Source organism: Bos grunniens, chromosome 7, assembly GCF_055505025.1.
Source record: "Bos grunniens cultivar Pamir isolate PY7600 chromosome 7, Bosgru_T2T1.0, whole genome shotgun sequence".
Classification (NCBI taxonomy): domain Eukaryota; kingdom Metazoa; phylum Chordata; class Mammalia; order Artiodactyla; family Bovidae; genus Bos; species Bos grunniens.
This window is the reverse complement of record NC_141171.1, coordinates 13,754,940-13,778,747: the sequence shown is the minus strand read 5'-3', so window position 1 is coordinate 13,778,747 and position 23,808 is coordinate 13,754,940. Positions and strand designations below refer to the sequence as shown.

The 23,808-nt window shown below is 40.0% G+C and overlaps 1 pseudogene across 1 annotated transcript; it reads left to right on the top strand.

Annotated features, from left to right (window-relative positions):
• The first annotated feature begins 580 nt into the window (after positions 1-580).
• On the top strand, positions 581-3,616 carry LOC147368506 (olfactory receptor 7E178-like; annotated as a pseudogene). Its single transcript, XR_015168487.1, has one exon. The product of XR_015168487.1 is annotated as an olfactory receptor 7E178-like (transcript).
• The last annotated feature ends 20,192 nt before the right edge of the window (positions 3,617-23,808 follow it).

Here is a 23,808-nt window from a genome sequence, read left to right as displayed (position 1 = left end):
GAGCTAAGATTCCACATGTTTCATGGCCAAAAAACTACAGCAGAAACAATACTGTAACAACAAAAGAAAAAACCTTAAAAATGACCCACATAAAAAAACTTTTAAAAAAATTAAATAACTGTAACTGAATATTTCTTAAGTACTGACCACTCTTATGTGCCACTACTGAGGATTAAGGAGATTGGTCCCAAAATGTGCTGCAATGGTTTATTGATTAGTTTCTACAGAAGTTACTTGAGAATCAGCCAGTGCAAGAGGAAATTCCTTTGTCTCCTGGAAAAGCAGGGAATAAATCTCTGACAAGAAAGGGGCACTCCTGCATCAGAAGTGGGAAGGACCTCCTTATGATCAAAGATAGGGAATTCAGAGCCTAGAAGCCTGCATTTGTTGTTGTTTGATCGCTCAGTTGTGTCTGACTCTTTTTAACCCCAAGGACTGCAGCACACCAGCCTTCTTTGTCCTTGACTATTTCTTGGAGTTTGCTCAAACTCATGTCTATCGAGTCACTGATGTCATCCAACCACCTCAGCCTCTGTCGTCCCCTTCTCCCGCTGCCTTCAATCTTTTCCAGAATCAGGATCTTTCTCAATGAGTCAGTTCTTCGCATCAGGTGGCCAAAGTATTGGAGCTTTGGCTTCAGCATCAGTCCTTCCAGTGAAAATTCAGGGTTAATTTCCTTTAGAACTGACTGGCTTGATCTCCTTGCTGTCCAAGGGACTCTCAAGAGTCTTCTCCAGCACCACAGTTCGAATGCATCAAATCTTTGGTGCTCAGCCTTTTTAATGGTCCAACTCTCACATCTATACTTGAAATGGGCACTCCTGCATCAGGAATGGAAAGACCCCCCCTTATGATCAATTATAGGGAATTTGGAGATTAGAAGCCAGTGTTCAATTAAGTTCAGTTCAGTCACTCAGTCATGTCCAACTCTTTGCGAAGCCAATGTAAACAAATCTTATTTTTCCTTTTATTTACCACCCTAAGCCTAAATCTGTTGATATTCTTCATTCATGAAATACCAAAAGCCTACGTGTCTTTCTCCTGTCAATTCCTCATCAACTTACTGTTTCTTTGCCTAAAAGAGATAATAGCTGCCTGCTTTGGCCACTTCTTAGGTCTTATTTTAATAAGACCTCTGTGTGTAAGAATTCAAATTTGTTTCTTTTTCTCCTGTTGTCTTGCATCAATTTTGTTATTATTCCAGCCACAAGAACTCTAGAGGGGTAGAAGAGGAAATTTCCCCTTCCTCCACACCACACACATCCTACAAATGGGTGTTATTGGCCCTACTTCAGTGTGAGGGATACAAGTGCAGAGAAGTGGGGAGATTTACACACTGCACATTAAGTGGGTGAAACATGTGGAACTCAGACAAAGGCCTCCTAATTCCCACCCCAAGGCTCTGTCTCACCAGATTATTTCCTTTTAAAACCTATGTTAGTCCCAGATGATCAAATAGAAGTAAAACCATGAATTCCTTCTTTTGAGATGTGGTGAGTTTATAGGTAAATAGGCAGAATGGACCAAACTGCTTGCAAGGGATCTTTACTGTATGAATATTATGGATGATGGGCTTGTCTATGGATAGTAATGAATTTTCCAGCCCATTTTGTAAATCTGAGTGATAATAGTTATAATAATATCATTCCTTGTGCTCAGTTGCTCAGTCATGTCGGACTCTTAACGACCCCATGGACCATAGCCCACAAGGCTCCTCTGTCCATGGAATTTCTCAGGCAAGAATACTAGAGTGGGTTGCCATTTCCTCCTCCAGAGGATCTTCCTGACCCAGTAATCAAATCCCAGTCTCCTGCATCTCCTGCATTGGCAGGCAGATTCTTTACCACCTGAGCCACCAAGGAAGCCCCATCATTCCCTATGCTGCTGCTGCTAAGTCACTTTGGTCGGGTCCTACTCTGTGTGACCCCATGGACGCAGCCCACCAGGCTTCTCCGTCCATGGGATTCTCTAGGCAAGAACACTGGAGTGGGTTGCCATTTCCTTCTCCAATGCATGAAAGTGGAAAGTGAAAGTGAAGTTGCTCAGTTGTGTCCAACTCTTAGCGACCCCATGGACTGCAGCCTACCAGGCTCCTCTATCCATGGGATTTTCCAGGCAACAGTACTGGAGTGGGGTGCCATTGCCTTCTCCATCATTCCCTATATAAGGTGCTAAATTTCATGTGACTCTATCATGAAAAGACTATTCCTAGTCAGCCTTCTAGGATCTTTCTAGTTTTACACCTTGAAAATCAGACCATGTGGTTGATTTTGTCTGATTTTTCCATTAGCATAACTTGTAGAGATACTTATAGAAAAATTTAATGTTTCAATTTTTTTTAATTTAATTTTATTTTTAAACTTTACATAATTGTATTAGTTTTGCCAGATATCAATTTTTTAAATGGAAGCAATACTGTTGAATGCATATATCTTTTGGAAATTCTCACTAGTGTAATATACAGAGGATTGCAAGAATTTTCAGAACTGCATCATAATAAAAATTTTTTTAATATTTGTGAATTATTAAATCCAAAGTATGGACACTTATCTGTATGCCCCTTCAATTGTTCTGTTTATTCAATACTCTCTTATTTTTCAAAGGTGTCCCCTCTACATGGAACCACAGAATCTAACAGATGTCTCAGAATTCCTCCTCCTGGGCCTCTCAGGTTATCCAGACCTGCAGCCCCTTCTCTTTGGGCTCTTCCTGTCCATGTACTTGGTCACTGTGTTTGGGAAGGTACTCATCATTCTGGCTGTCACCTTTGACCCCCACCTCCACACACCCATTTACTTCTTCCTCTCCAACCTGTCCTTGGCTGACATCAGTTTCAACACCACCACTGTCCCCAAGATGCTAGTGAACCTCCACACACACAGAAAATCCATCACCTATGCAGGCTGCCTAGCTGGGGTGACCGTCTTTTCTCTTTTTGCATGTTTGGAGAGTCTCCTCCTGACAGTGATGGCCTATGACCAGTTGGTGGCCATCTGTCACCCCCTATACTACCTGTTCATCATGAATCCCCGCCTCTGTGGCTTCTTGGTCCTGGTGTCATTTTCCATCAGACTTTTGAACTCCCAGCTTCACTACTTGATGATGTCACAGCTTACCTCTGTGCAGAGGTGGAAATGCCTCATTTCTTCTGTGACCCTTCTAAACTCCTCAATCTTGCCTGTTCTGAAAACTCCATCAATATCATATTAATTTATTTCAACAGTACCATTGTAGGTGGGATTCCACTTTCAGGAATCCTTTACTCTTATTCTCAAATTGTTTCCTCCATTCTGAGAGTCTCCTCATCAGGTGGGAAGTACAAAGCCTTATCTACCTGTGGTTCTCACCTGTCAGTTGTTTGTTTTATGGAACAGGCCTTGGGGTGTAACTCAGCTCAGCCATCTCACAATCTCCCAGGAAGAGTGCAGTGGCCTCAGTGATGTACACTGTGGTCACCCCTATGCTGAACACTTTCACCTACAGTCTAAGGAACAAGGACATCAAGAGTGCCCCCTGGAGGATTATCAGCAGAATAGCCTTATCCCAACCCCTGTTTTTCGGTTCATGGGAGTACAAAATACAACAAAATCAAACAATAAGTGATTGCAATAAGTGATTCTGAATCTGAAGTCACTTACTGAAAATGTACCTATCTGGCTCTCTACTTTATGTTTACACAATTTTTCCTCTTTGTAGCATAGCTCTAATGGAATTGGGAGATTAGCTGGATGCCCCGTGTGAATTATAACCCTTATGGGACTTTGCATATCACATCAGTATAGCCATCTCTCTTTCCTTGTGTATTACTCAAGACATTTGGTCACAAGCAATCTTGTTTCCATCATCACAAAATAAATACACCTCTCTCTTTCTTGTTTTGCATTGTTTCTATAACTTTCCTATGAGTATTCCCTATGTGTTAGGTGGATCTAAACCCTACCTTAATGACCAAGACACCTAGTATATTTTTGCTCTTTAGTGATTTTTAAGTAAATAGAGTGGATATTTGATTTCTAAACTGGAGTATTTTGAAACTGAAATAGGACACTATGAATATTAAGTTTGAATAAACACTTATCAACTGGGTTTTTCCTGGGAAAAGTGAGGTGTATGCTTCCCAAGGAGTAGATGAGAGGGTACCTACCAAAGCAAAGTCAGTTCCCAGTCTTGCTGATAATTCTCCTTCCCATTCTATCTAACTTCTTCCCAATCATATTAAATAGCAAGACACAAAGAGACAAAAATTGAATGATTTGACACCTAAAGTAATCAAAGTCATAGAGACAGTGGGTAGGATGATAGTTACCAGAGGCTTTGGAAAGAAGAATGGGGAATTAGTTTAGCGGAAATAGAGTTTCACTTGGGGAAGATAAAAAGTTCTGGAGATGGATAGTGGTGTGTGCGTGCATGCTCAGTTGTTCAGTCATGTCTGACTCTTTGCAACCCCATGGACTGTAGTCCACCTGGCTCCTCTCTCCCTGGGATTTCCCGGGCAAGATTATGGGAGTGGGTTGCCTTTTCCTCCTTCAGGGGATATTCCTGATCCAGGGATCAAACCCATGTCTCCTGCATCTCCTGTCTTACAAGCAGATTCTTTACCACTGAGCCACAAATGTTCCTGAATTGGACACTTAAGATGTCTAAGAGGGTAAGAAAATAATAGCAAATGCAACAACTGACAAAGGATTAATTTCCAAAATATACAAGCAGCTCATATAACTCAATACAAGGAAAACAAACAACCCAATCAAAAAGTGGGAAAAAGACCTAAACAGACATTTCTCCAAAGAAGACATACAGATGGCTAACAAATACATGAAAAGATGTTCAACATTGCTCATTAGAGAAATGCAAATTACAACCACAATGAGATATCACCTCATACCAATCAGAATGGCCATCATCATTTATTGTTTCTACAAACAATAAATTCTGGAGAGGGTGTGGAGGAAAAGGAATACTCTTGCACTGTTGGTGGGAATATTAATTGATACAGCCATTATAGAAGACAGAATGGAGAATCCTTAAAAAACTAGGGATAAAACCACCATATGACCCAGCAATCCCACTCCTAGGCATATACACCGAGGAAACCAAAATTGAAAAAGACACATGTATCCCATTGTTCATTGCAGCACTATTTATAATAGCTATAACATAGAAGCAACCTAGATGTCCATCAGCAGATGAATGGATAAAGAAGTTGTGGTACACAATGGAATATTACTCAGCCATAAAAACAAACACATTTGAGTCAGTTCTGATGAGGCGGATGAACCTACAACCTATTATACAGAGTGTGAAGTAAGTCAGAAAGAGAAAGATACATATCATATTCTAACGCACATATACAGAATCTAGAAAAATTGTGCTGAAAAATTTATTTACAAGGAAGCAATGGAGAAACAGACATAGAGAATAGACTTATGGAGATGGGGAGAGGGGAAGAGAGGGTAAGATGTATGGAAAGAGTAACATGGAAACTTACATTACTATATGTAAAATAGACAGTCAATGGGAATTTTCTGTATGGCTCAGGAAACAAACTCTATCAACCTAGAGGGGTGGGTTGGGAGGCAGATGGGAGGGAGGTTCAAAAGGGAGGGGATATATGTATACCTGTGGCTGATTCATGTTGAGGTTTGACAGAAAACAACAAAATTCTGTAAAGCGATTATTCTTCAATTAAAAAAAAAAGATAAAATGGCTAAGAGGGTAAATTTTATATTGTTATATTATCCTGTCAGGCATGACAGACATATTCCTCCAATGTTGGGTGTTACTCAGCTGTCAGCAATCAACTCCGAGAGGGATCAGCCTCAGCTACAGAGCATCACTAGGCAGCCCAATTCAATGACTATATGATGAGGGTGTGTAAACATTTATCTCTTTTGCCCCCAGTTCCAGCCAACTCTAAGGTTAGCTCCAGAGCTCCCTGGGGGTTTTCAAAGGCCTGTGATGAGTTTGAACTTGACTATTTTTTCCAATGTCTTTTCTGGCTCCAAGTTGAGTTCAGTTCAGTCACTCACTCGTGTTCAACTCTTTATGACCCCATGAACTGCTGCATGCCAGGTCTCCTGTCCATCACCAACTTCCAGCATTTACCCAAACTCATGTCCATATGGTCGGTGATACCATCCAGGCATCTCATCCTCTGTCATCCCCTTCTCCTCCTGCCACCAATCCTTCCCAGCATCAGGGTCTTTTCCAATGAGTCAACTCTTCACATGAGGTGGCCAAAGTATTGGAGTTTCAACTTCAACATCAGTCCTTCCAATGAACGCCCAGGACTGACTTCCTTTAGGATGGACTGGTTGGATCTCCTTGCAGTCCAAGGGACTCTTGAGTCTTCTCCAACACCACAGTTCAAAAGCATCAATTCTTCAGCACTCAGCTTTTTTCACAGTCCTACTCTCACATCCATACGTGACTACTGGAAAAAACATAGCCTTGACCCGACGGGCCTTTGTTGACAAAGTATTGTCTCTGCTTTTTAATATGCTATCTAGGATGGTCAGAACTTTCCTTCCAAGGAGCAAGTGTCTTTTAATTTGATTGCTGAAGTCACCATCTGTGTGATTTTGGAGCACCAAAAAATAAAGTCTGACACTGTTTCCCCATCTACTTCCCATGAAGTGATGGGACCGGATGCCATAATCTTCGTTTTCTGAATGTTGAGCTTTAAGCCAACTTTTTCATTTTCCTCTTTTACTTTCATCAAAAGGCTCTTTAGTTCCTCATCACTTTCTGCCATAGGGTGGTGTCATCTGCATATCTGAGGTTATTGATATTTCTCCCAGCAATCTTGATTCCAGCTTGTGCTTCCTCCAGCCCAGCATTTCTCATGATGTACTCTGCATATAAGCTAAATAAGCAGGGTGACAATATACAGCCTTGACGTACTCCTTTTCCTATTTAGGACCAGTCTGTTGTTCCATATCCAGTTCTAACTGTTGCTCCCTGACTTGCATACAGATTTCTTAAGAGGCAGGTCAGGTGGTCTGATATTCCCATCTCTTGAAGAATTTTCCACAGTTTATTGTGATCCACACAGTCAAAGGCTTTGGCATAGTCAATAAAGCAGAAATAGATGTTTTTCCAGTTTTTTAAGGAATCTCCACACTGTTCTCCATAGTGGCTGTACTAGTTTGCATTCCCACCAACAGTGTAAGAGGGTTCCCTTTTCTCCACACCCTCTCCAGCATTTATTATTTGTAGACTTTTGGATCACAGCCATTCTGACTGGTGTGAAATGGTACCTCATAGTGGTTTTGATTTGCATTTCTCTGATAATGAGTGATGTTGAGCATCTTTTCATGTGTTTGTTAGCCATCTGTATGTCTCCTTTGGAGAAATGTCTATTTAGTTCTTTGGCCCATTTTTTGATTGGGTCGTTTATTTTTCTGGAGTTGAGCTGTAGGAGTTGCTTGTATATTTTTGAGATTAGTTGTTTGTCGGTTGCTTCATTTGCTATTATTTTCTCCCATTCTGAAGGCTGTCTTTTCACCTTGCTAATAGTTTCCTTTGATGTGCAGAAGCTTTTAAGGTTAATTAGGTCCCATTTGTTTATTTTTGCTTTTATTTCCAATATTCTGGGAGGTGGGTCATAGAGGATCCTGCTGTGATGTATGTCGGAGAGTGTTTTGCCTATGTTCTCCTCTAGGAGTTTTATAGTTTCTGGTCTTACGTTTAGATCTTTAATCCATTTTGAGTTTATTTTTGTGTATGGTGTTAGAAAGTGGTCCAGTTTCATTCTTTTACAAGTGGTTGACCAGATTTCCCAGCACCACTTGTTAAAGAGATTGTCTTTAATCCATTGTATATTCTTGCCTCCTTTGTCGAAGATAAGGTGTCCATATGTGCGTGGATTTATCTCTGGGCTTTCTATTTTATTCCATTGATCAATATTTCTGTCTTTGTGCCAGTACCATACTGTCTTGATAACTGTGGCTTTGTAGTAGAGCCTGAAGTCAGGTAGGTTGATTCCTCCAGTTCCATTCTTCTTTCTCAAGATCGCTTTGGCTATTCGAGGTTTTTTGTATTTCCATACAAATTGTGAAATTATTTGTTCTAGCTCTGTGAAGAATACTGTTGGTAGCTTGATAGGGATTGCGTTGAATCTATAAATTGCTTTGGGTAGTATACTCATTTTCACTATATTGATTCTTCCAATCCATGAACATGGTATATTTCTCCATCTATTAGTGTCCTCTTTGATTTCTTTCACCAGTGTTTTATAGTTTTCTATATATAGGTCTTTAGTTTCTTTAGGTAGATATATTCCTAAGTATTTTATTCTTTCCGTTGCTGCCTTATGATCCAGCAACCCCACTGCTGGGCATACACACTGAGGAAACCAGAAGGGAAAGAGACACGTGTACCCCAATGTTCATCGCAGCACTGTTTATAATAGCCAAGACATGGAAGCAACCTAGATGTCCATCAGCAGATGAATGGATAAGAAAGCTGTGGTACATATACACAATGGAGTATTACTCAGCCATTAAAAAGAATACATTTGAATCAGTTCTAATGAGGTGGATGAAACTGGAGCCTATTATACAGAGTGAAGTAAGCCAGAAGGAAAAACATAAATACAGTATACTAACGCACATATATGGAATTTAGAAAGATGGTAACAATAACCCGGTGTACGAGACAGCAAAAGAGACACTGATGTATAGAACAGTCTTATGGACTCTGTGGGAGAGGGAGAGGGTGGGAAGATTTGGGAGAATGGCAATGAAACATGTAAAATATCATGTAGGAAACAAGTTGCCAGTCCAGGTTCAATGCATGATGCTGGATGCTTGGGGCTGGTGCACTGGGACGGCCCAGAGGGATGGTATGGGGAGGGAGGAGGGAGGAGGGTTCGGGATGGGGAACACATGTATACCTGTGGCGGATTCATTTTGATATTTGGCAAAACTAATACAATTATGTAAAGTTTAAAAATAAAATAAAATTGGAAGAATAAAAAAAAAAAAAAAAGAAATAGATGTTTTTCTGGAACTCTCTTCCTTTTTTCATGATCCAGCAGATGTTGGCAATTTGATCTCTGGTTCCTCTGCCTTTTCTAAAACCAGCTTGAACAACAGGAAGTTCACAGTTCACGTATTGCTGAAGCCTGGCTTGGAGAATTTTGAGCATTATTTTACTAGCATGTGAGATGAGTGCAATTGTGTGGTAGTTTGAGTATTCTTTGGCAATGCCTTTCTTTGGGAATGGGATGAAATCCATCACCTCCACTAGCTTTGTTCGTAGGGATGCTTTCTAAGGCCCACTTGATTTCACATTCCAGGATGTCTGGCTCTAGGTTAGTGATCATACCATTGTGATTATCTGGGTCATGAAGATCTTTTTTGTATAGTTCTTCTGTGTATTCTTGCCACCTCTTCTTAGTATCTACTGCTTCTGTTAGGTCCATACCATTTCTGTCTTTTATCGAGCCCATCTTTGCATGAAATGTTCCCTTGGTATCTCTAATTTTCTTGAAGAGATCTCTAGTCTTTCCCATTCTATTGTTTTCCTCTATTTCTTTGCACTGATCACTGAGGAAGGCTTTCCTATCTCTCCTTACTATTCTTTGGAACTCTGCATTCAAATGGGAATATCTTTCCTTTTCTACTTTGCTTTTCACTTCTCTTATTTCCACAGCTATTTGTGAGGCCTCCTCAGACAGCCATTTTGCTTTTTTACATTTCTTTTCCATGGGGATGGTCTCGATTCCTGTCTCCTGTACAATGTCACGAACCTCCATCCATTGTTCATCAGGCACTCTATCTATCAGATCTAGTCCCTTAAATCTATTTCTCACTTCCATTGTATAATCATAAGGGATTTGATTTAGGTCATACCTGAATGGTCTAGTGGTTTTCCTTACTTTCTTCAACTTAAGAAAGAAATTGGCTACAAAGTTTGCCAAACTGTGATGGCTGAGAAAACAGTCCTCACAAGCCTGTCCTCATTTCAGACACCAGCACAAGTTCCCAGGTTCCCGGGGGACCCACACTTCAGGTCAGCCAGCTACAAATTCGAGGACTTTCTCATATTCAGTAATTTTCTAGAATGTTCAAATTAAGGAGAATCCCTCTGGTTTAATAGTACACGAGAAACTTACAGAACTCAGGAAAGTTATTGGCTCAGATGGTATAGAATCTTTCTGCAATGTAGGAAACCTGAGATCAATCTCTAGATAAGGAAGATCTCCTGGAGAAGGGAATGGCAACCCACTCCAGTATTTTTGCCTGGAGAAGTCCATAGACAGAGGAGGCTGGTGGGCTACAGTCCATGGGGTCACAACCAGTTGGACACGACTGAGTGACTAACACTCTATGATTATATCTTTTTTAATAGTAAAGGACACAAATTAAATCAGATGAAAGATACAACATAGACAAGATCTGGAAAGTCCCATAGGTGAAGTTTCTTGGTTTCCTCTTTCCATGGAGTCCAGATCCATTACCTCCTCCTAGCTACAATATATGACAATAATACTAATATATATATATTGCTAACAACAGGCTGGTTCCAAATAGGAAAAGGAGTATGTCAAGGCTGTATATTGTCACCCTGCTTATTTAACTTCTATGCAGAGTACATCATGAGAAATGCTGGGCTGGAAGAAGCACAAGCTGGAATCAAGATTGCCAGGAGAAATATCAATAACCTCAGACATGCAGATGACACCACCCTTATGGCACAAAGTGAAGAAGAACTAAAAAGTCTCTTGATGAAAGTGAAAGAGGAGAGTGAAAAAGTTGGCTTAAAGCTCAACATTCAGAAAATGAAGATCATGGCATCCGGTCCCATCACTTCATGTCAAATAGATGGGGAAACAGTGGAAACAGTGTCAGACTTTATTTTTTGGTGCTCCAAAATCACTGCAGATGGTGACTGCAGCCATGAAATTAAAAGACACTTACTCCTTGGAAGGAAAGTTATGACCAATCTAGATAGCATATTCAAAAGCAGAGACATTACTTTGCCAACAAAGGTCTGTGTAGTTAAGGCTATGGTTTTTCCCATGGCCATGTATGGATGTGAGAGTAGGACTGTGAAGAAGGCTGAGCGCCAAAGAATTGATGCTTTTGAACTGTGGTGTTGGAGAAGACTCTTGAGAGTCTTTGGACTGCAAGGAGATCTAACCAGTCCATTCTAAAGGAGATCAGCCCTGGGTGTTCTTTGAAAGGAATGATGCTAAAGCTGAAACTCCAGTACTTTGGCCACCTCACGTGAAGAGTTGACTCATTGGAAAAGACTCTGATGCTGGGAGGGATTGGGGGCAGGAGGAGAAGGGGACGACAGAGGATGAGATGGCTGGATGGCATCACCAACTCAATGGACATGAATTTGAGTGAAGTCCAGGAGTTGGTGATGGACAGGGAGGCCTGGTGTGCTGCGATTCATGCGGTTGCAAAGAGTCGGACAAGACTGAGCAACTGAACTGAACTGAACTAAACTAGGTGGCTCACCTGAGCTTCAGTCTCTAGAATTTTTATTGAGGCCAATTCCATAAATGTTACTAGTTGAATTTTTGCCCATATGATTGAACTCCATTTCCAGCTTCCCTCCCCAGATGTTGGGTTGATAAACTTGAGAACACAGTTGTTTAGACATCTTGGTTTTCTTCTAGTTCATCAACCAGACCACATTCTTTTCAGCCTCTGGATCATGCATTTATTTCTCTCTGTCTCATCTCTCCTGAAACAAAAAATGGGAGGATTTTTCAAGCTGGGGCGAGCTAACGGAAAAGCACTGGAAGATGTTAGGGAAGGAAGGTGGGTTGATAGGATAGGCCATTTGTGTTTGCTAATTGCTGCTTTCCTTTTTGGGACCTCCCAGGTGTTGGTAGTGGTGAAGAAGCCACCTGCCAATAAAGAAGACAGGGGCTTGATCCCTGGGTCAGGAAGTTCCCCTGGAGAAGGAAATGGCAACCCTTCTTGTCTAGAGATTCCCCATGAGAATCCCCAGGGACAGAGGAGCCTGGCAGGCTAGAGTCCATAGGGTCGCAAAGAGTCGGACATGACTGAAGTGACTTAGCACACATGCACGCTTTTCTTTTTAACTAGAGGATAATTGCTTTACAATGTGGTGTTGGTTTCTGCTGGACAACAAAGGGAGTCAGCCATAGCTGTACATATATCCCCTCCTTCTTGACCCTCCCTCCCCACCTCCCATCCTACAGCTGTAGGTCATCACACAGTGCCAGGCTGGGCTCCCTGCGTCGTATATCAGCTTCCCACTAGCTTTCTGTTTCACACATGATAGTGTATATATGTCAATGCTACTGCTTTGGTTGCTGCTTTTTTAAATTTAGGCTCTTACATTCCCACAGAAGCAGGGAGACAGGGGAACTAATTTTCTTGATGATTAGATTTCAAAGAGAAGGCTTTGTGAAAATCATTCTTTGGTTGTAAAAAGGATGAGAGACTTGGAGAAGATTTATCTACATTTACTAATAAAAGAAGCAGAGTGGACTTGCCTGGTGGTTCAGTGGTTAAGGCTCTGTGCTTCCACTGCAAGGGGCATGGGTTCAGTCCCTGGTCAGGGAACTAAGATTCCCACATGCCCATGGTGTGGCCAAAAAGAAAAGGAATAGAAAAAGAATTTAAAATTTTTCTAATGTAAGTACTCTAAGAAAAGAGAGCGAGGACAGATTGGTAGAAACTCATTTAAGCTGAAGGGGAAACTCAAAGTAGTCTTAGTCAATGAATATCCAACATTTCTATTGTTGTTACAACTTTGCAATTCTTGGGATTTTGATTGTGGTGTGGGAAGCTAACCTCCACACTGAGCAGGAGTTTTAAATTATGCTTACAAGTAAAATTATAAACTCAAATGTCGGTGTTAACAGTGAGAGGCAAGGCAATAAATCTGGAATGGTACAGTTACAGGTAAGCACACATCAGGAGCATTGTTAGATTTAGCTAACCAAAAAAATCAAGAGCAAGTCAGCAAAAGGCAGAAGGAGATATATGTATACAAAAGCTGATCCACTTCGTTGTTCAGCAGACTAACACAAGAGTGTAAAGCATCTATACTCCAATTAAAAAAAACAAAATTGAAAAAGATGCATGTACCCCAATGTTCAATGCAGCACTGTTTATAATAGCTAGGACATGGAAGCAACCTAGATGTCCATTGACAGATGAATGGATAAAGAAGTTGTGGTACATATATAGAGTGGAATATTACTCAGTCATAAAGATGAACAAATTTCAGTCAGTTGTCATGAGGTAGATGAATCTAAAACTTGTTATACAGAGTGAAGTAAGTCAGAAAGAGAAAAACAAGTTTTGTATTATATATATATATAGTAGGAAAATGGTACTGATGAACCTATTTTCAGGGGAGGAATACAGACTCAGACATAGAGAACAGATTTATGGACACAGAAGGAAAAGGAGAGGGTGGGATGAATTGAGAGCATCATTGAAACAGACACATTCATCCCTCTCAAGATTGCTTTGGATATTCGAGGGTTTTTGTATTTCCATACAAACTGTGAAATTATTTGCTCTGCTACTGCTAAGTCACTTCAGTCGTGTCCAACTCTGTGCAACCCCATAGACGGCAGCCCACCAGGCTCCCCCATCCCTGGGATTTTCCAGGCAAGAACCCTGGAGTGGGTTGCCATTTCCTTCTCCAATGCATGAAAGTGAAAAGTGAAAGTAAGTCGCTCAGTTGTATCCGACTCGTAGTGACCCCATGGACTGCAGCCTACCAGGCTCCTCTGTCCATGGGATTTTCCAGGCAGGAGTACTAACTCTGTGAAAAATACCCTTGGTAGCTTGATAGGGATTGCATTGAATATATAGATTGCTTTGGGTAGTATACTCTTAACTATATTGATTCTTCTGATCCATGAACATGGTCTATTTCTCCATCTATTAGTGTCCTCTTTGATTTCTTTCACCAGTGTTTTATAGTTTTCTATATATAGGTCTTTAGTGTCTTTAGGTAGATATATTCCTAAGTATTTTATTCTTTTCATTGCAATGATGAATGGAATTCTTTCCTTAATTTCTCTTTCTATTTTCTCATTATTAGTGTATAGGAATGCAAGGGATTTATGTGTGTTGATTTTATATCCTGAAAATTTACTATATTCATTGATTAGGTCTAGTAATTTTCTGGTGGAGTCTTTAGGGTTTTCTGTGTAGTGGATCATGTCATCTGCAAACAGTGAGAGTTTTACTTCTTCTTTTCCAATTTTGATTCCTTTTATTTCTTTTTCTGCTCTGATTTCTGTGGCTAAAACTTCCAAAACTATGTTGAATAGTAGTGGTGAGAGTGGACACCCTTGTCTTGTTCCTGACTTTAGGGGAAATGGTTTCAATTTTTCTCCATTGAGGATAATGTTTGCTGTGGGTTTGTCATATATAGCTTTTAGTATGTTGAGGTATGTTCATTCTATTCCTGCTTTCTGGAGAGTTTTTATCATAACTGGATGTTGAAATTTGTCAAAGGCTTTCTCTGCATCTATTGAGATAATTATATGGCTTTTAATTTTCAATTTGTTAATGTGGTGTATTTCATTGATTCATTTGCAGATATTGAAGAATCCTTGTATCCCTGGGATAAAGCCCATTTGGTCATGCTGTATGATCATATTAATGTGTTGTTGGGTTCTGATTAACAGGAAAATTGGCCTTGGAATACAGAATGAAGCAAGGCAAAGACTAATAGAGTTTTGCCAACAAAATGCACTGGTCATAACAAACACCCTCTTTCAACAAAACAAGAGAAGACTCTATCCATGGACATCACCAGATGTTCAACACCGAAATCAGATTGATTATATTCTTTGCAGCCAAAGATGGAAAAGCTCTACACAGTCAGCAAAAAAAAAAAAAAAAAAAAAAAAAAAGACCAGGAGCTGACTGTGGCTCAGATCCTGAACCTTTTATTGCCAAATTCAGACTTAAATTGAAGAAAGTAGGGAAAACGACTAGACCATTCAGGTATGACTTAAATCAAATCCCTTATGACTATACAGTGGAAGTGAGAAATAGATTTAAGGGCCTAGATCTGATAGATAGAGTGCCTGATGAACAATGGAATGAGGTTCATGACATTGTACAGGAGACAGGGATCAAGACCATCACCATGGAAAAGAAATGCAAAAAAGCAAAATGGCTGTCTGGGGAGGCCTTACAAATAGTTGTGAAAAGAAGAGAAGTGAAAAGCAAAGGAGAAAGGAAAGATATAAGCATATTCAAAAGCAGAGACATTACTTTGCCAACAAAGGTCCAGCTAGTCAAGGCCATGGTTTTTCCTGTGGTCATGTATGGATGTAAGAGTTGGACTGTGAAGAAGGCTGAGCACTGAAGAATTGATGCTTTTGAACTGTGGTGTTGGAGAAGACTCTTGAGAGTCCTTTGGACTGCAAGGAGATTCAATCAGTCCATTCTGAAGGAGATCAGCCCGGGATTTCTTTGGAAGGAATGATGCTAAAGCTGAAATTCCAGTACACTGGCCCCCTAATGCAAAGAGTTGACTCATTAGAAAAGACTCTGATGCTGGGAGGGATTGGGGGCAGGAAGAAAAGGGGACGACAGAGGATGAGATGGCTGAATGGCATCACTAACTCGATGGACGTGAGTCTAGGTGAACTCCAGGAGTTGGTGATGGACAGGAAGGCCTGGCGTGCTGTGATTCATGGGGTCGCAAAGAATCAGACACGACTGAGCGACTGAACTGAACTGAACTGGGTTCTGGTTGCTAGAATTTTGTTAAGGATTTTTGCATCTATGTTCATCAGTGATATTGACCTGTAGTTTTCTTTTTTTGTGGCATCTTTGTCAGGTTTTGGTATTAGAGTGATGGTGGCCTCATAGAATGAGTTTGGAAGTTTACCTTCCTCTGCAATTTTCTGGAAGAGTTTAACTAGGATAGGTATTAGCTCTTCTCTAAATTTTTGATAGAATTCAGCTGTGAAGCTGCAATGGAATTGGAGGAATCAACCTGCCTGATTTCAAGCTCTACTACAAAGCCACAGTCATCAAGACAGCATGGTACTGGCACAAAGACAGAAATGTAGATCAATGGAACAAAAGAGAAAGCCCAGAGATAAACCCACACACCTATGTACACCTTACCTTTGACAAAGGAGACAAGAATATACAATGGAGAAAAGACAATCTCTTTAACAAGTGGTGCTGGGAAAACTGCTCAACCACTTGTAAAAGAATGAAATTAGAAAACTTTCTAACACCATACACAAAAATAAACTCAAAATGGATTAAAGATCTAAATGGAAGACCAGAAACTATAAAACTCTTAGAGGAGAACATAGGCAATACACTTTTCGACATATATCACAGCAGGATCCTCTATGACCCCCCTCCCAGAATATTGGAAATAAAAGCAAAAATAAACAAATGGGACCTAATTAAAATTAAAAGCTTCTGTACAACAAAAGAAACTATAAGCAAGGTGAAAAGACAGCCTTCAGAATGGGAGAAAATAATAGCAAATGAAGCAACCGACAAAGAACTAATCTCAAAAATATACAACGACCCAATCAAAAATTGGGCCAAAGAACTGAATAGACATTTCTCCAAAGAAAACATACAGATGGCTAACAAACACATGAAAAGATGCTCAACATCACTTATTATCAGAGAAATGCAAATCAAAACCACAGTGAGGTACCATTTCATGCCAGTCAGAATGGCTGCTATCCAAAAGTCTACAAGCAATAAATTCTGGAGAGGGTGTGGAGAAAACGGAACCTTCTTACACCATTGGTGGGAATGCAAACCAGTACAGCCACTATGGAGAACAGTGTGGAGGTTCCTTTAAAAACTGGAAATAGAACTGACTTATGACCCAGCAATCCCATTGCTGGGCATACACACTGAGGAAACCAGAATTGAAAGAGACACGTGTACCCCAATATTCATCACAGCACTGTTTATAATAGCCAGGACATGGAAGCAATCTAGATGTTCATCAGCAGATGAATGGATAAGAAACCTGTGATACATATGCACAATGAAGTATTACTCAGCCAAAAAAGAATACATTTGAATCAGTTCTAATGAGGTGGATGAAACTGGAGCCTATTATACAGAGTGAGGTAAGCCAGAAAGAAAAACACCAATAGGCCTTACAAATAGCTGTGAAAAGAACAGAAGCAAAAAGCAAAGGAGAAAAGGAAAGATATAAGCATCTGAAAGCAGAGTTCCAAAGAATAGCAAGAAGAGATAAGAAAACCTTCCTCAGTGATCAATGCAAAGAAATAGAGAAAACAACAGAATGGGAAAGAGTAGAGATCTCTTCAAGAAAATTAGAGATACCAAGAGGACATTTCATACAAAGATGGGCTCGATGAAGGACAGAAATGGTATGGACCTAACAGAAGCAGAAGATATTAAGAAGAGATGGCAAGAATACACAGAAGAACTGTACAAAAAAGATCTTCAAGACCCAGATAATCACGATGGTGTGATCACTGACCTAGAGCCAGACATCCTGGAATGTGAAGTCAAGTGGGCCTTAGAAAACATCACTATGAACAAAGCTAGTGGAGGTGATGGAATTCCAGTTGAGCTATTTCAAATCCTGAAATGTGATACTGTGAAAGTGCTGCACTCAATATGCCAGCAAATTTGGAAAACTCAGCAGTGGCCACAGGACTGGAAAAGGTCAGTTTTCATTCCAATCCCAAAGAAAGGCAAATAACCTACAGCCCAGATTATTGTACCCAGCAAGGATCTCATTCAAGTATGAAGCAGAAATCAAAAGTTTTTCAGACAAGCAAAAGCTGAGAGAATTCTGCACCACCAAACCAGCTCTCCAACAAATAATAAAGGATATTCTCTAGACAGGAAACACAAAAATGGTGTATAAACTCGAACCCAAAACAATAAAGTAAATGGCAACGGGATCATACTTATTAGTAATTACCTTAAACGTAAATGGGTTGAATGCCCCAACCAAAAGACAAAGACTGGCTGAATGGATACAAAAACAAGACCCCTACATATGTTGTCTACAAGAGACCCACCTCAAAACAGGGGACACATACAGACTGAAAGTGAAGGGCTGGAAAAAGATTTTCCATGCAAATTGGGACCAAAAGAAAGCAGGAGTCACAATACTCGTATCAGATAAATTAGACTTTAAAACAAAGGCTGTGAAAAGAGACAAAGAAGGTCACTACATAATGATCAAAGGATCAATCCAAGAAGAAGATATAACAATTATAAATATATATCCACCCAACATGGGAGCACCGCAGTATGTAAGACAAATCCTAACAAGTATGAAAGGAGAAATTAACAATAACACAATAATAGTGGGAGACTTTAATACCCCACTCACACTTATGGATAGATCAACTAAACAGAAAATTAACAAGGAAAAAAAAAAAAAAACATGTATCTATAAAGCTCACTAAAGCAAAGCACAGTAAAATGAGGTATGGCAATAAAAGGCGTTAAATTTATCAAAAAAAAAATAAATAAAGTGCTAAAAAATTAAAGCTGTCAAAAAAAAAAAAAAAGAGTCAGACACGACTGAAGCAACTTAGCACACACACGAGGGCTGGGGAGGAGAGTCTTTGCACCTAAAAAACATAGACTGTTCTCACATTTGATGGATTAAAGTGTGCTTGCTAAATAAATAAAAATAAAAAATAAGTAAAACCTGAAAAAAAAAAAAAAAACAAAGAAAGGCAATGCCAAAGAATGCTCAAACTACTGCACAATTGCACTCATCTCACACGCTAGTAAAGTAATGCTCAAAATTCTCAAAGCCAAGCTTCAGCAATATGTGAACTGTGAACTTCCTGATGTTCAAGCTGGTTTTAGAAAAGGCAGAGGAACCAGAGAAAAAATTGCCAAGAAAATTGCCATGGAAAAAGCAAGAGAGTTCCAGAAAAACATCTATTTCTGCTTTATTGACTATGCCAAAGCCTTTGACGGTGTGGATCACAATAAACCATGGAAAATTCTGAAAGAGATGGGAATACCAGACCACCTGACCTGCCTCTTGAGATATCTGTATGCAGTTCAGGAAGCAACAGTTTGAACTGGACACGGAACAACAGACTGGCTCCAAATAGGAAAAGGAGTACATAAGGCTGTATATTATCACCCTGCTTATTTAACTTACATGCAGAGTACATCATGAGAAACTCTGGACTGGAAGAAGCACAAGCTGGAATCAAGACTGCTGGGCGAAATATCAATAACCTCAGATATGCAGATGACACCACCCTTATGGCACACAATGAAGACGAACTAAAAAGCCTCTTGGTGAAAGTGAAAGAGGAGAGTGAAAAAGTTGGCTTAAAGCTCAACATTCAGAAAATTAAGATCATGGCATCTGGTCCCATCACTTCATGGGAAATAGATGGGGAAACAGTGGAAACAGTCTCAGACTTTTTTGGGGGGCCTCCAAAATCACTGCAGATGGTGACTACAGCCATGAAATTAAAAGACGCTTACTCCTTGGAAGAAAAGTTATGACCAACCTAGATAGCATGTTCAAAGGCAGAGACATTATTGCCAACAAAGGTCCGTCTAGTCAAGGCTATGGTTTTTCCAGTCGTCATGTATGGATGTGAGAGTTGGACTGTGAAGAATGTTGAGCACTGAAGAATTGATGCTTTTGAACTGTGGTGTTGGAGAAGACTCTTGAGAGTCCCTTGGACTGCAAGGAGATCCAACCAGTCTGTTCTGAAGGAGATCAGCCCTGGGATTTCTTTGGAAGGAATGATGCTAAAGCTGAAATTCCAGTACTTTGGCCACCTCATGCGAAGAGTTGACTCATTGGAAAAGACTCTGATGCTGGGAGGGGTTGGGGGCAGGAGGAGAAGGGGATGACAGAGGATGAGATGGCTGGATGGCATCACTGACTCAATGGACGTGAGTCTGAGTGAACTCCGGGAGTTGGTGATGGACAGGGAGGCCTGGCATGTTGCAATTCATGGAGTCGGGAAGAGTCGGCCAGACTGAGCGACTGAACTGAACTGAACTGAACGCATAAGAAAAACACCAATACAGTATCAGTTCAGTTCAGTCGCTCAAGTCCCAGTCCAGCATTTCTCATGATGTGCTCTGCATATAAGTTAAATAAGCAGGGTGACAATATACAGCCTTGATGTACTCCTTTTCCTATTTGGAACCAATCTGTTGTTTTGTGTCCAGTTCTAACTGTTGCTTCCTGACCTGCATAGAGATTTCTCAAGAGGCAGGTCAGGTGGTCTGGTATTCCCATCTCTTTCAGAATACTAACACATATATATGGAATTTAGAAAGATGGTAGCAATAACCCTGTATGTGAGACAGCAAAAGAGACACAGATGTATAGAACAGTCTTTTGGACTCTGTGGGAGAGGGAGAGGGTGGGATGATTTGGGAGAATGGCATTGAAACATGTATAATATCATATAAGAAATGAATCACCAGTCCAGGTTCGATGCAGAATACAGGATGCTTGGGGCTGGTGCACTGGGATGTCCCAGAGGGATGGTACGGGGAGGGAGGTGGAAGGGGGGTTCAGGATGGGGAACATGTGTACACCCGTGGCAGATTCATGTTGATGTATGGCAAAACCAATACAATATTGTAAAGTAAAAAAAAAAAGAAAGAAACAGACACATTGCCATATGTAAAACAAATGGCCAGTGGGAAGCTGCTGTATAACACAGAGAGCTCAACCAGGTACTCTGTGACTGCCTAAAGGGATGAGATGGGGTAGGTGGTGGGAGGTAGACTCAAGAGGGAGGGAACATATGTATACTTATGGCTGCTTTGTGCTGATGTATGCCAGAAACCAACACAACATTGTAAAACATTATCCTCTACTTAAAAATAAATAAATTCTTAAAAAATAGTCAGTTCCCACAATTGGAAATCATGAAATGAGTCACCAGTCCAGGTTCGATGCACGATGCTGGATGCTTGGGGCTGGTGCACTGGGACGACCCAGAGGGATTGTACGGAGAAGGAGGAGGGAAGAGGGTTCAGGATGGGGAACACATGTATACCTGTAGCGGATTCATGTTGACGTAATGCAAAGCCAGTACAATATTGTAAAGTTAAAAAATAAAATTAAATAAATAAAAAATTTAAAAAAAAGAAAATCATGTTTCTTTTCCCAGTTGCCAGACCCAAGACTGTTTTCAATCTCAAAGCTTAGAAATTAAATGGATTAAATAGGAGATGACCCCCCCTTTTGGAAGCCCATTCTTTTTTTTTTTTTCCTTTTTTTTTAAATTTTATTTTATTTTTAAACTTTACAAATTGTATTAGTTTTGCCAAATATCAAAATGAATCCGCCACAGGTATACATGTGTTCCCCATGGTAACACTCTTCAAGGACATAACTTGGTGGCCAGTTGATTCCACTGGACTCCAGTCCTGGTGTGAGCAGCGATTCTTCTTTACCAAGTTGAATATTTATGTGCTTGCGTTTGCCTTTCCTGCCTGCAGTGCCTTGGCAAACACACCATTGAAAGACAACATATCATCCAATTTTGGTTTTTAACACGTATTTATTTATATTTCCTTTTGGTTGTGCTGGGTCTCCCTTATTGCATGTGCAGTGTCTCTAGCTGTGGCAAGCGTGGGCTACTCTGTAGTTGTGAGGGTAGTGATAAGTGTGGGCTTCTCCTTGTGGTGACTTCTCCTGCTGTGGAGCACAGGCTCTAGCACGGATGGGCTTCAGTAGTTGTGGCTTATGGGCTCTAGAGCACAGGCTCAGTAGTTGTGGCACACAGGCTTCCTTGCCCCATGGCAAGTGAAATCCTACTGAGCCAGGGATCAAACCTCAGTGCCCTGAACTGGCAGGTAGACTCTCAGTCACTGGACCACCAAGGAAAGTCCCATTCAATTTCTTTATGGTGAAGAATATGGGAAAATAAACATCCATCAAGACATCTAGTAGTTTGAACATATTCTGTACCCCGTGAAGCTGCTCAGCATCATATATCTCCAGGGTGGCAATTCTGTGATCAATTCTTACTCTCCTGAACTCTAATCCAGCACTCTGTCCTGGCACAATACCTGAATATATGTCCCCTTTCATTCAGATTTGGTCACCATCTGGATCTTGTGTTTCAACCTCAGTAAATTCACCTAGAGTGAGGCAGCTAGACCCAGCAATTTATTAGCACCTGACCTGTTCTAATCTTCTTGGCTTTGCAGTTTTTCTGTCCTAGTGATACATGTTCAAACCTTATTTTGGAAGCATACTAAGTATATGCAGAAAGTGTATTTTCTGTTTGGACATAGAACATGATCTGATAAATGCTGAAATCCAGGATTTAAGCTCTATGAGGGCAAAGATTTTTGTCTTTTTTTCCTCCCTTCACTTCTGTGTTCCAGATATTTGCATCAGCCTGGCACACTGAGAACTTCTCAGTAAGTACTGTTGAATAAATGAATTTGGTAAGAACTAGCAATGGTATTAAGAACAGGCACTATTTCATAACTCCCATTCAACTATTCTGAGTCTGTACTTGAAGTGGCTGATATCAGCCTGCAAGACTGGAAATCCAATCCATTTACAGTGATGGATTAGTAAAAGGAGGGATACAGAGAGTAGAACTGAGGTTAATAGAGATAACACTGTGAGAGGTGAAGACAAAGTACTCACTAGGCAATTTTGACAAAAATCCCTTGTGGAGGATGGATAAGAACAAAACTTGATGTGACTAAAAGGCAAAATTTCTTGTTGGAGAGAGTGTGGAGAAAAGGGTACCCTCTTATACTGGTGGTGGGAATGTAAATTGGTACAGCCACTATGGAGATTCCTTAAAAAACTAAATATAGAAGTTCATATAGAATATATGATCCCACAATTCCACTCCTTGGCATATATCCAGAGAAAACCATAATTCAAAAAGATACATGCTCTTCAATGTTTATTGCAACAAAACTGTTTATTCACCAAAACTGGGACAAGGAAGCAACCCAAATGTCCATCAAGAGAGGAATGATTGAAGATGTGTACATATATACAATGGAATATTACTCCGTTATGAAAAAGAACAAAATAATGCCATTTTCAGTAACATAGATGGACCTAGAGATTATCAAACTAAGTGAAGTAAGTCATACAAATATATAGTATCACTTACATGTGGAATTCAATAAAAAATGATACAAACAAACTCACAAAACACAAAGACTCACAGACCTCAAAATCAACCTCATGATTACCAAAGGGAAGCATGAGGGGTGGGGGTAGTGATAAATTGGGAGATTGGAATGAACATATATACATTACTATGTATAAAATAGACAACTAATAAGGACCTACTGAATAGCACTAGGAACCCTATTCAATATTCTGTAATCACCTATGTGGAAAAAGAATCTGAGAAAGTATGGATATATACATATAACTGATTCACTTAACTATATAGCAGAAACTAACACAACATTGTGAATCAACTATACTCCAATAAATTGTTTTAAAATATTCTGTGGTAACCTATACAGGAAAAGAATCTGAAAAAGAATAGATCTGGGTACATGTATAACTGATTCACTTTGCTGTGCACCTGAAATTAACACAACACTGTAAATCAACTATACTTCAATAAAAAGTTTTTAAAAGAGGCAGGATTTCAAACACTTGAATGCCAATATAGTATACTGAGTAAATGCAACCTGTTGAGTAATTAAGCATAGGTCTACATTCTAAAATTCAATCAGTGGTCATTAAAAAACACTCTCTCTACATATGTAAAATTATTAAATAATAGTTGATAGTCTAAGTTCATGAAATGTGTTCCTAAGACAATTCTGAAATTGTTTAATGAGCTGAATGCAAGATATTTGCATT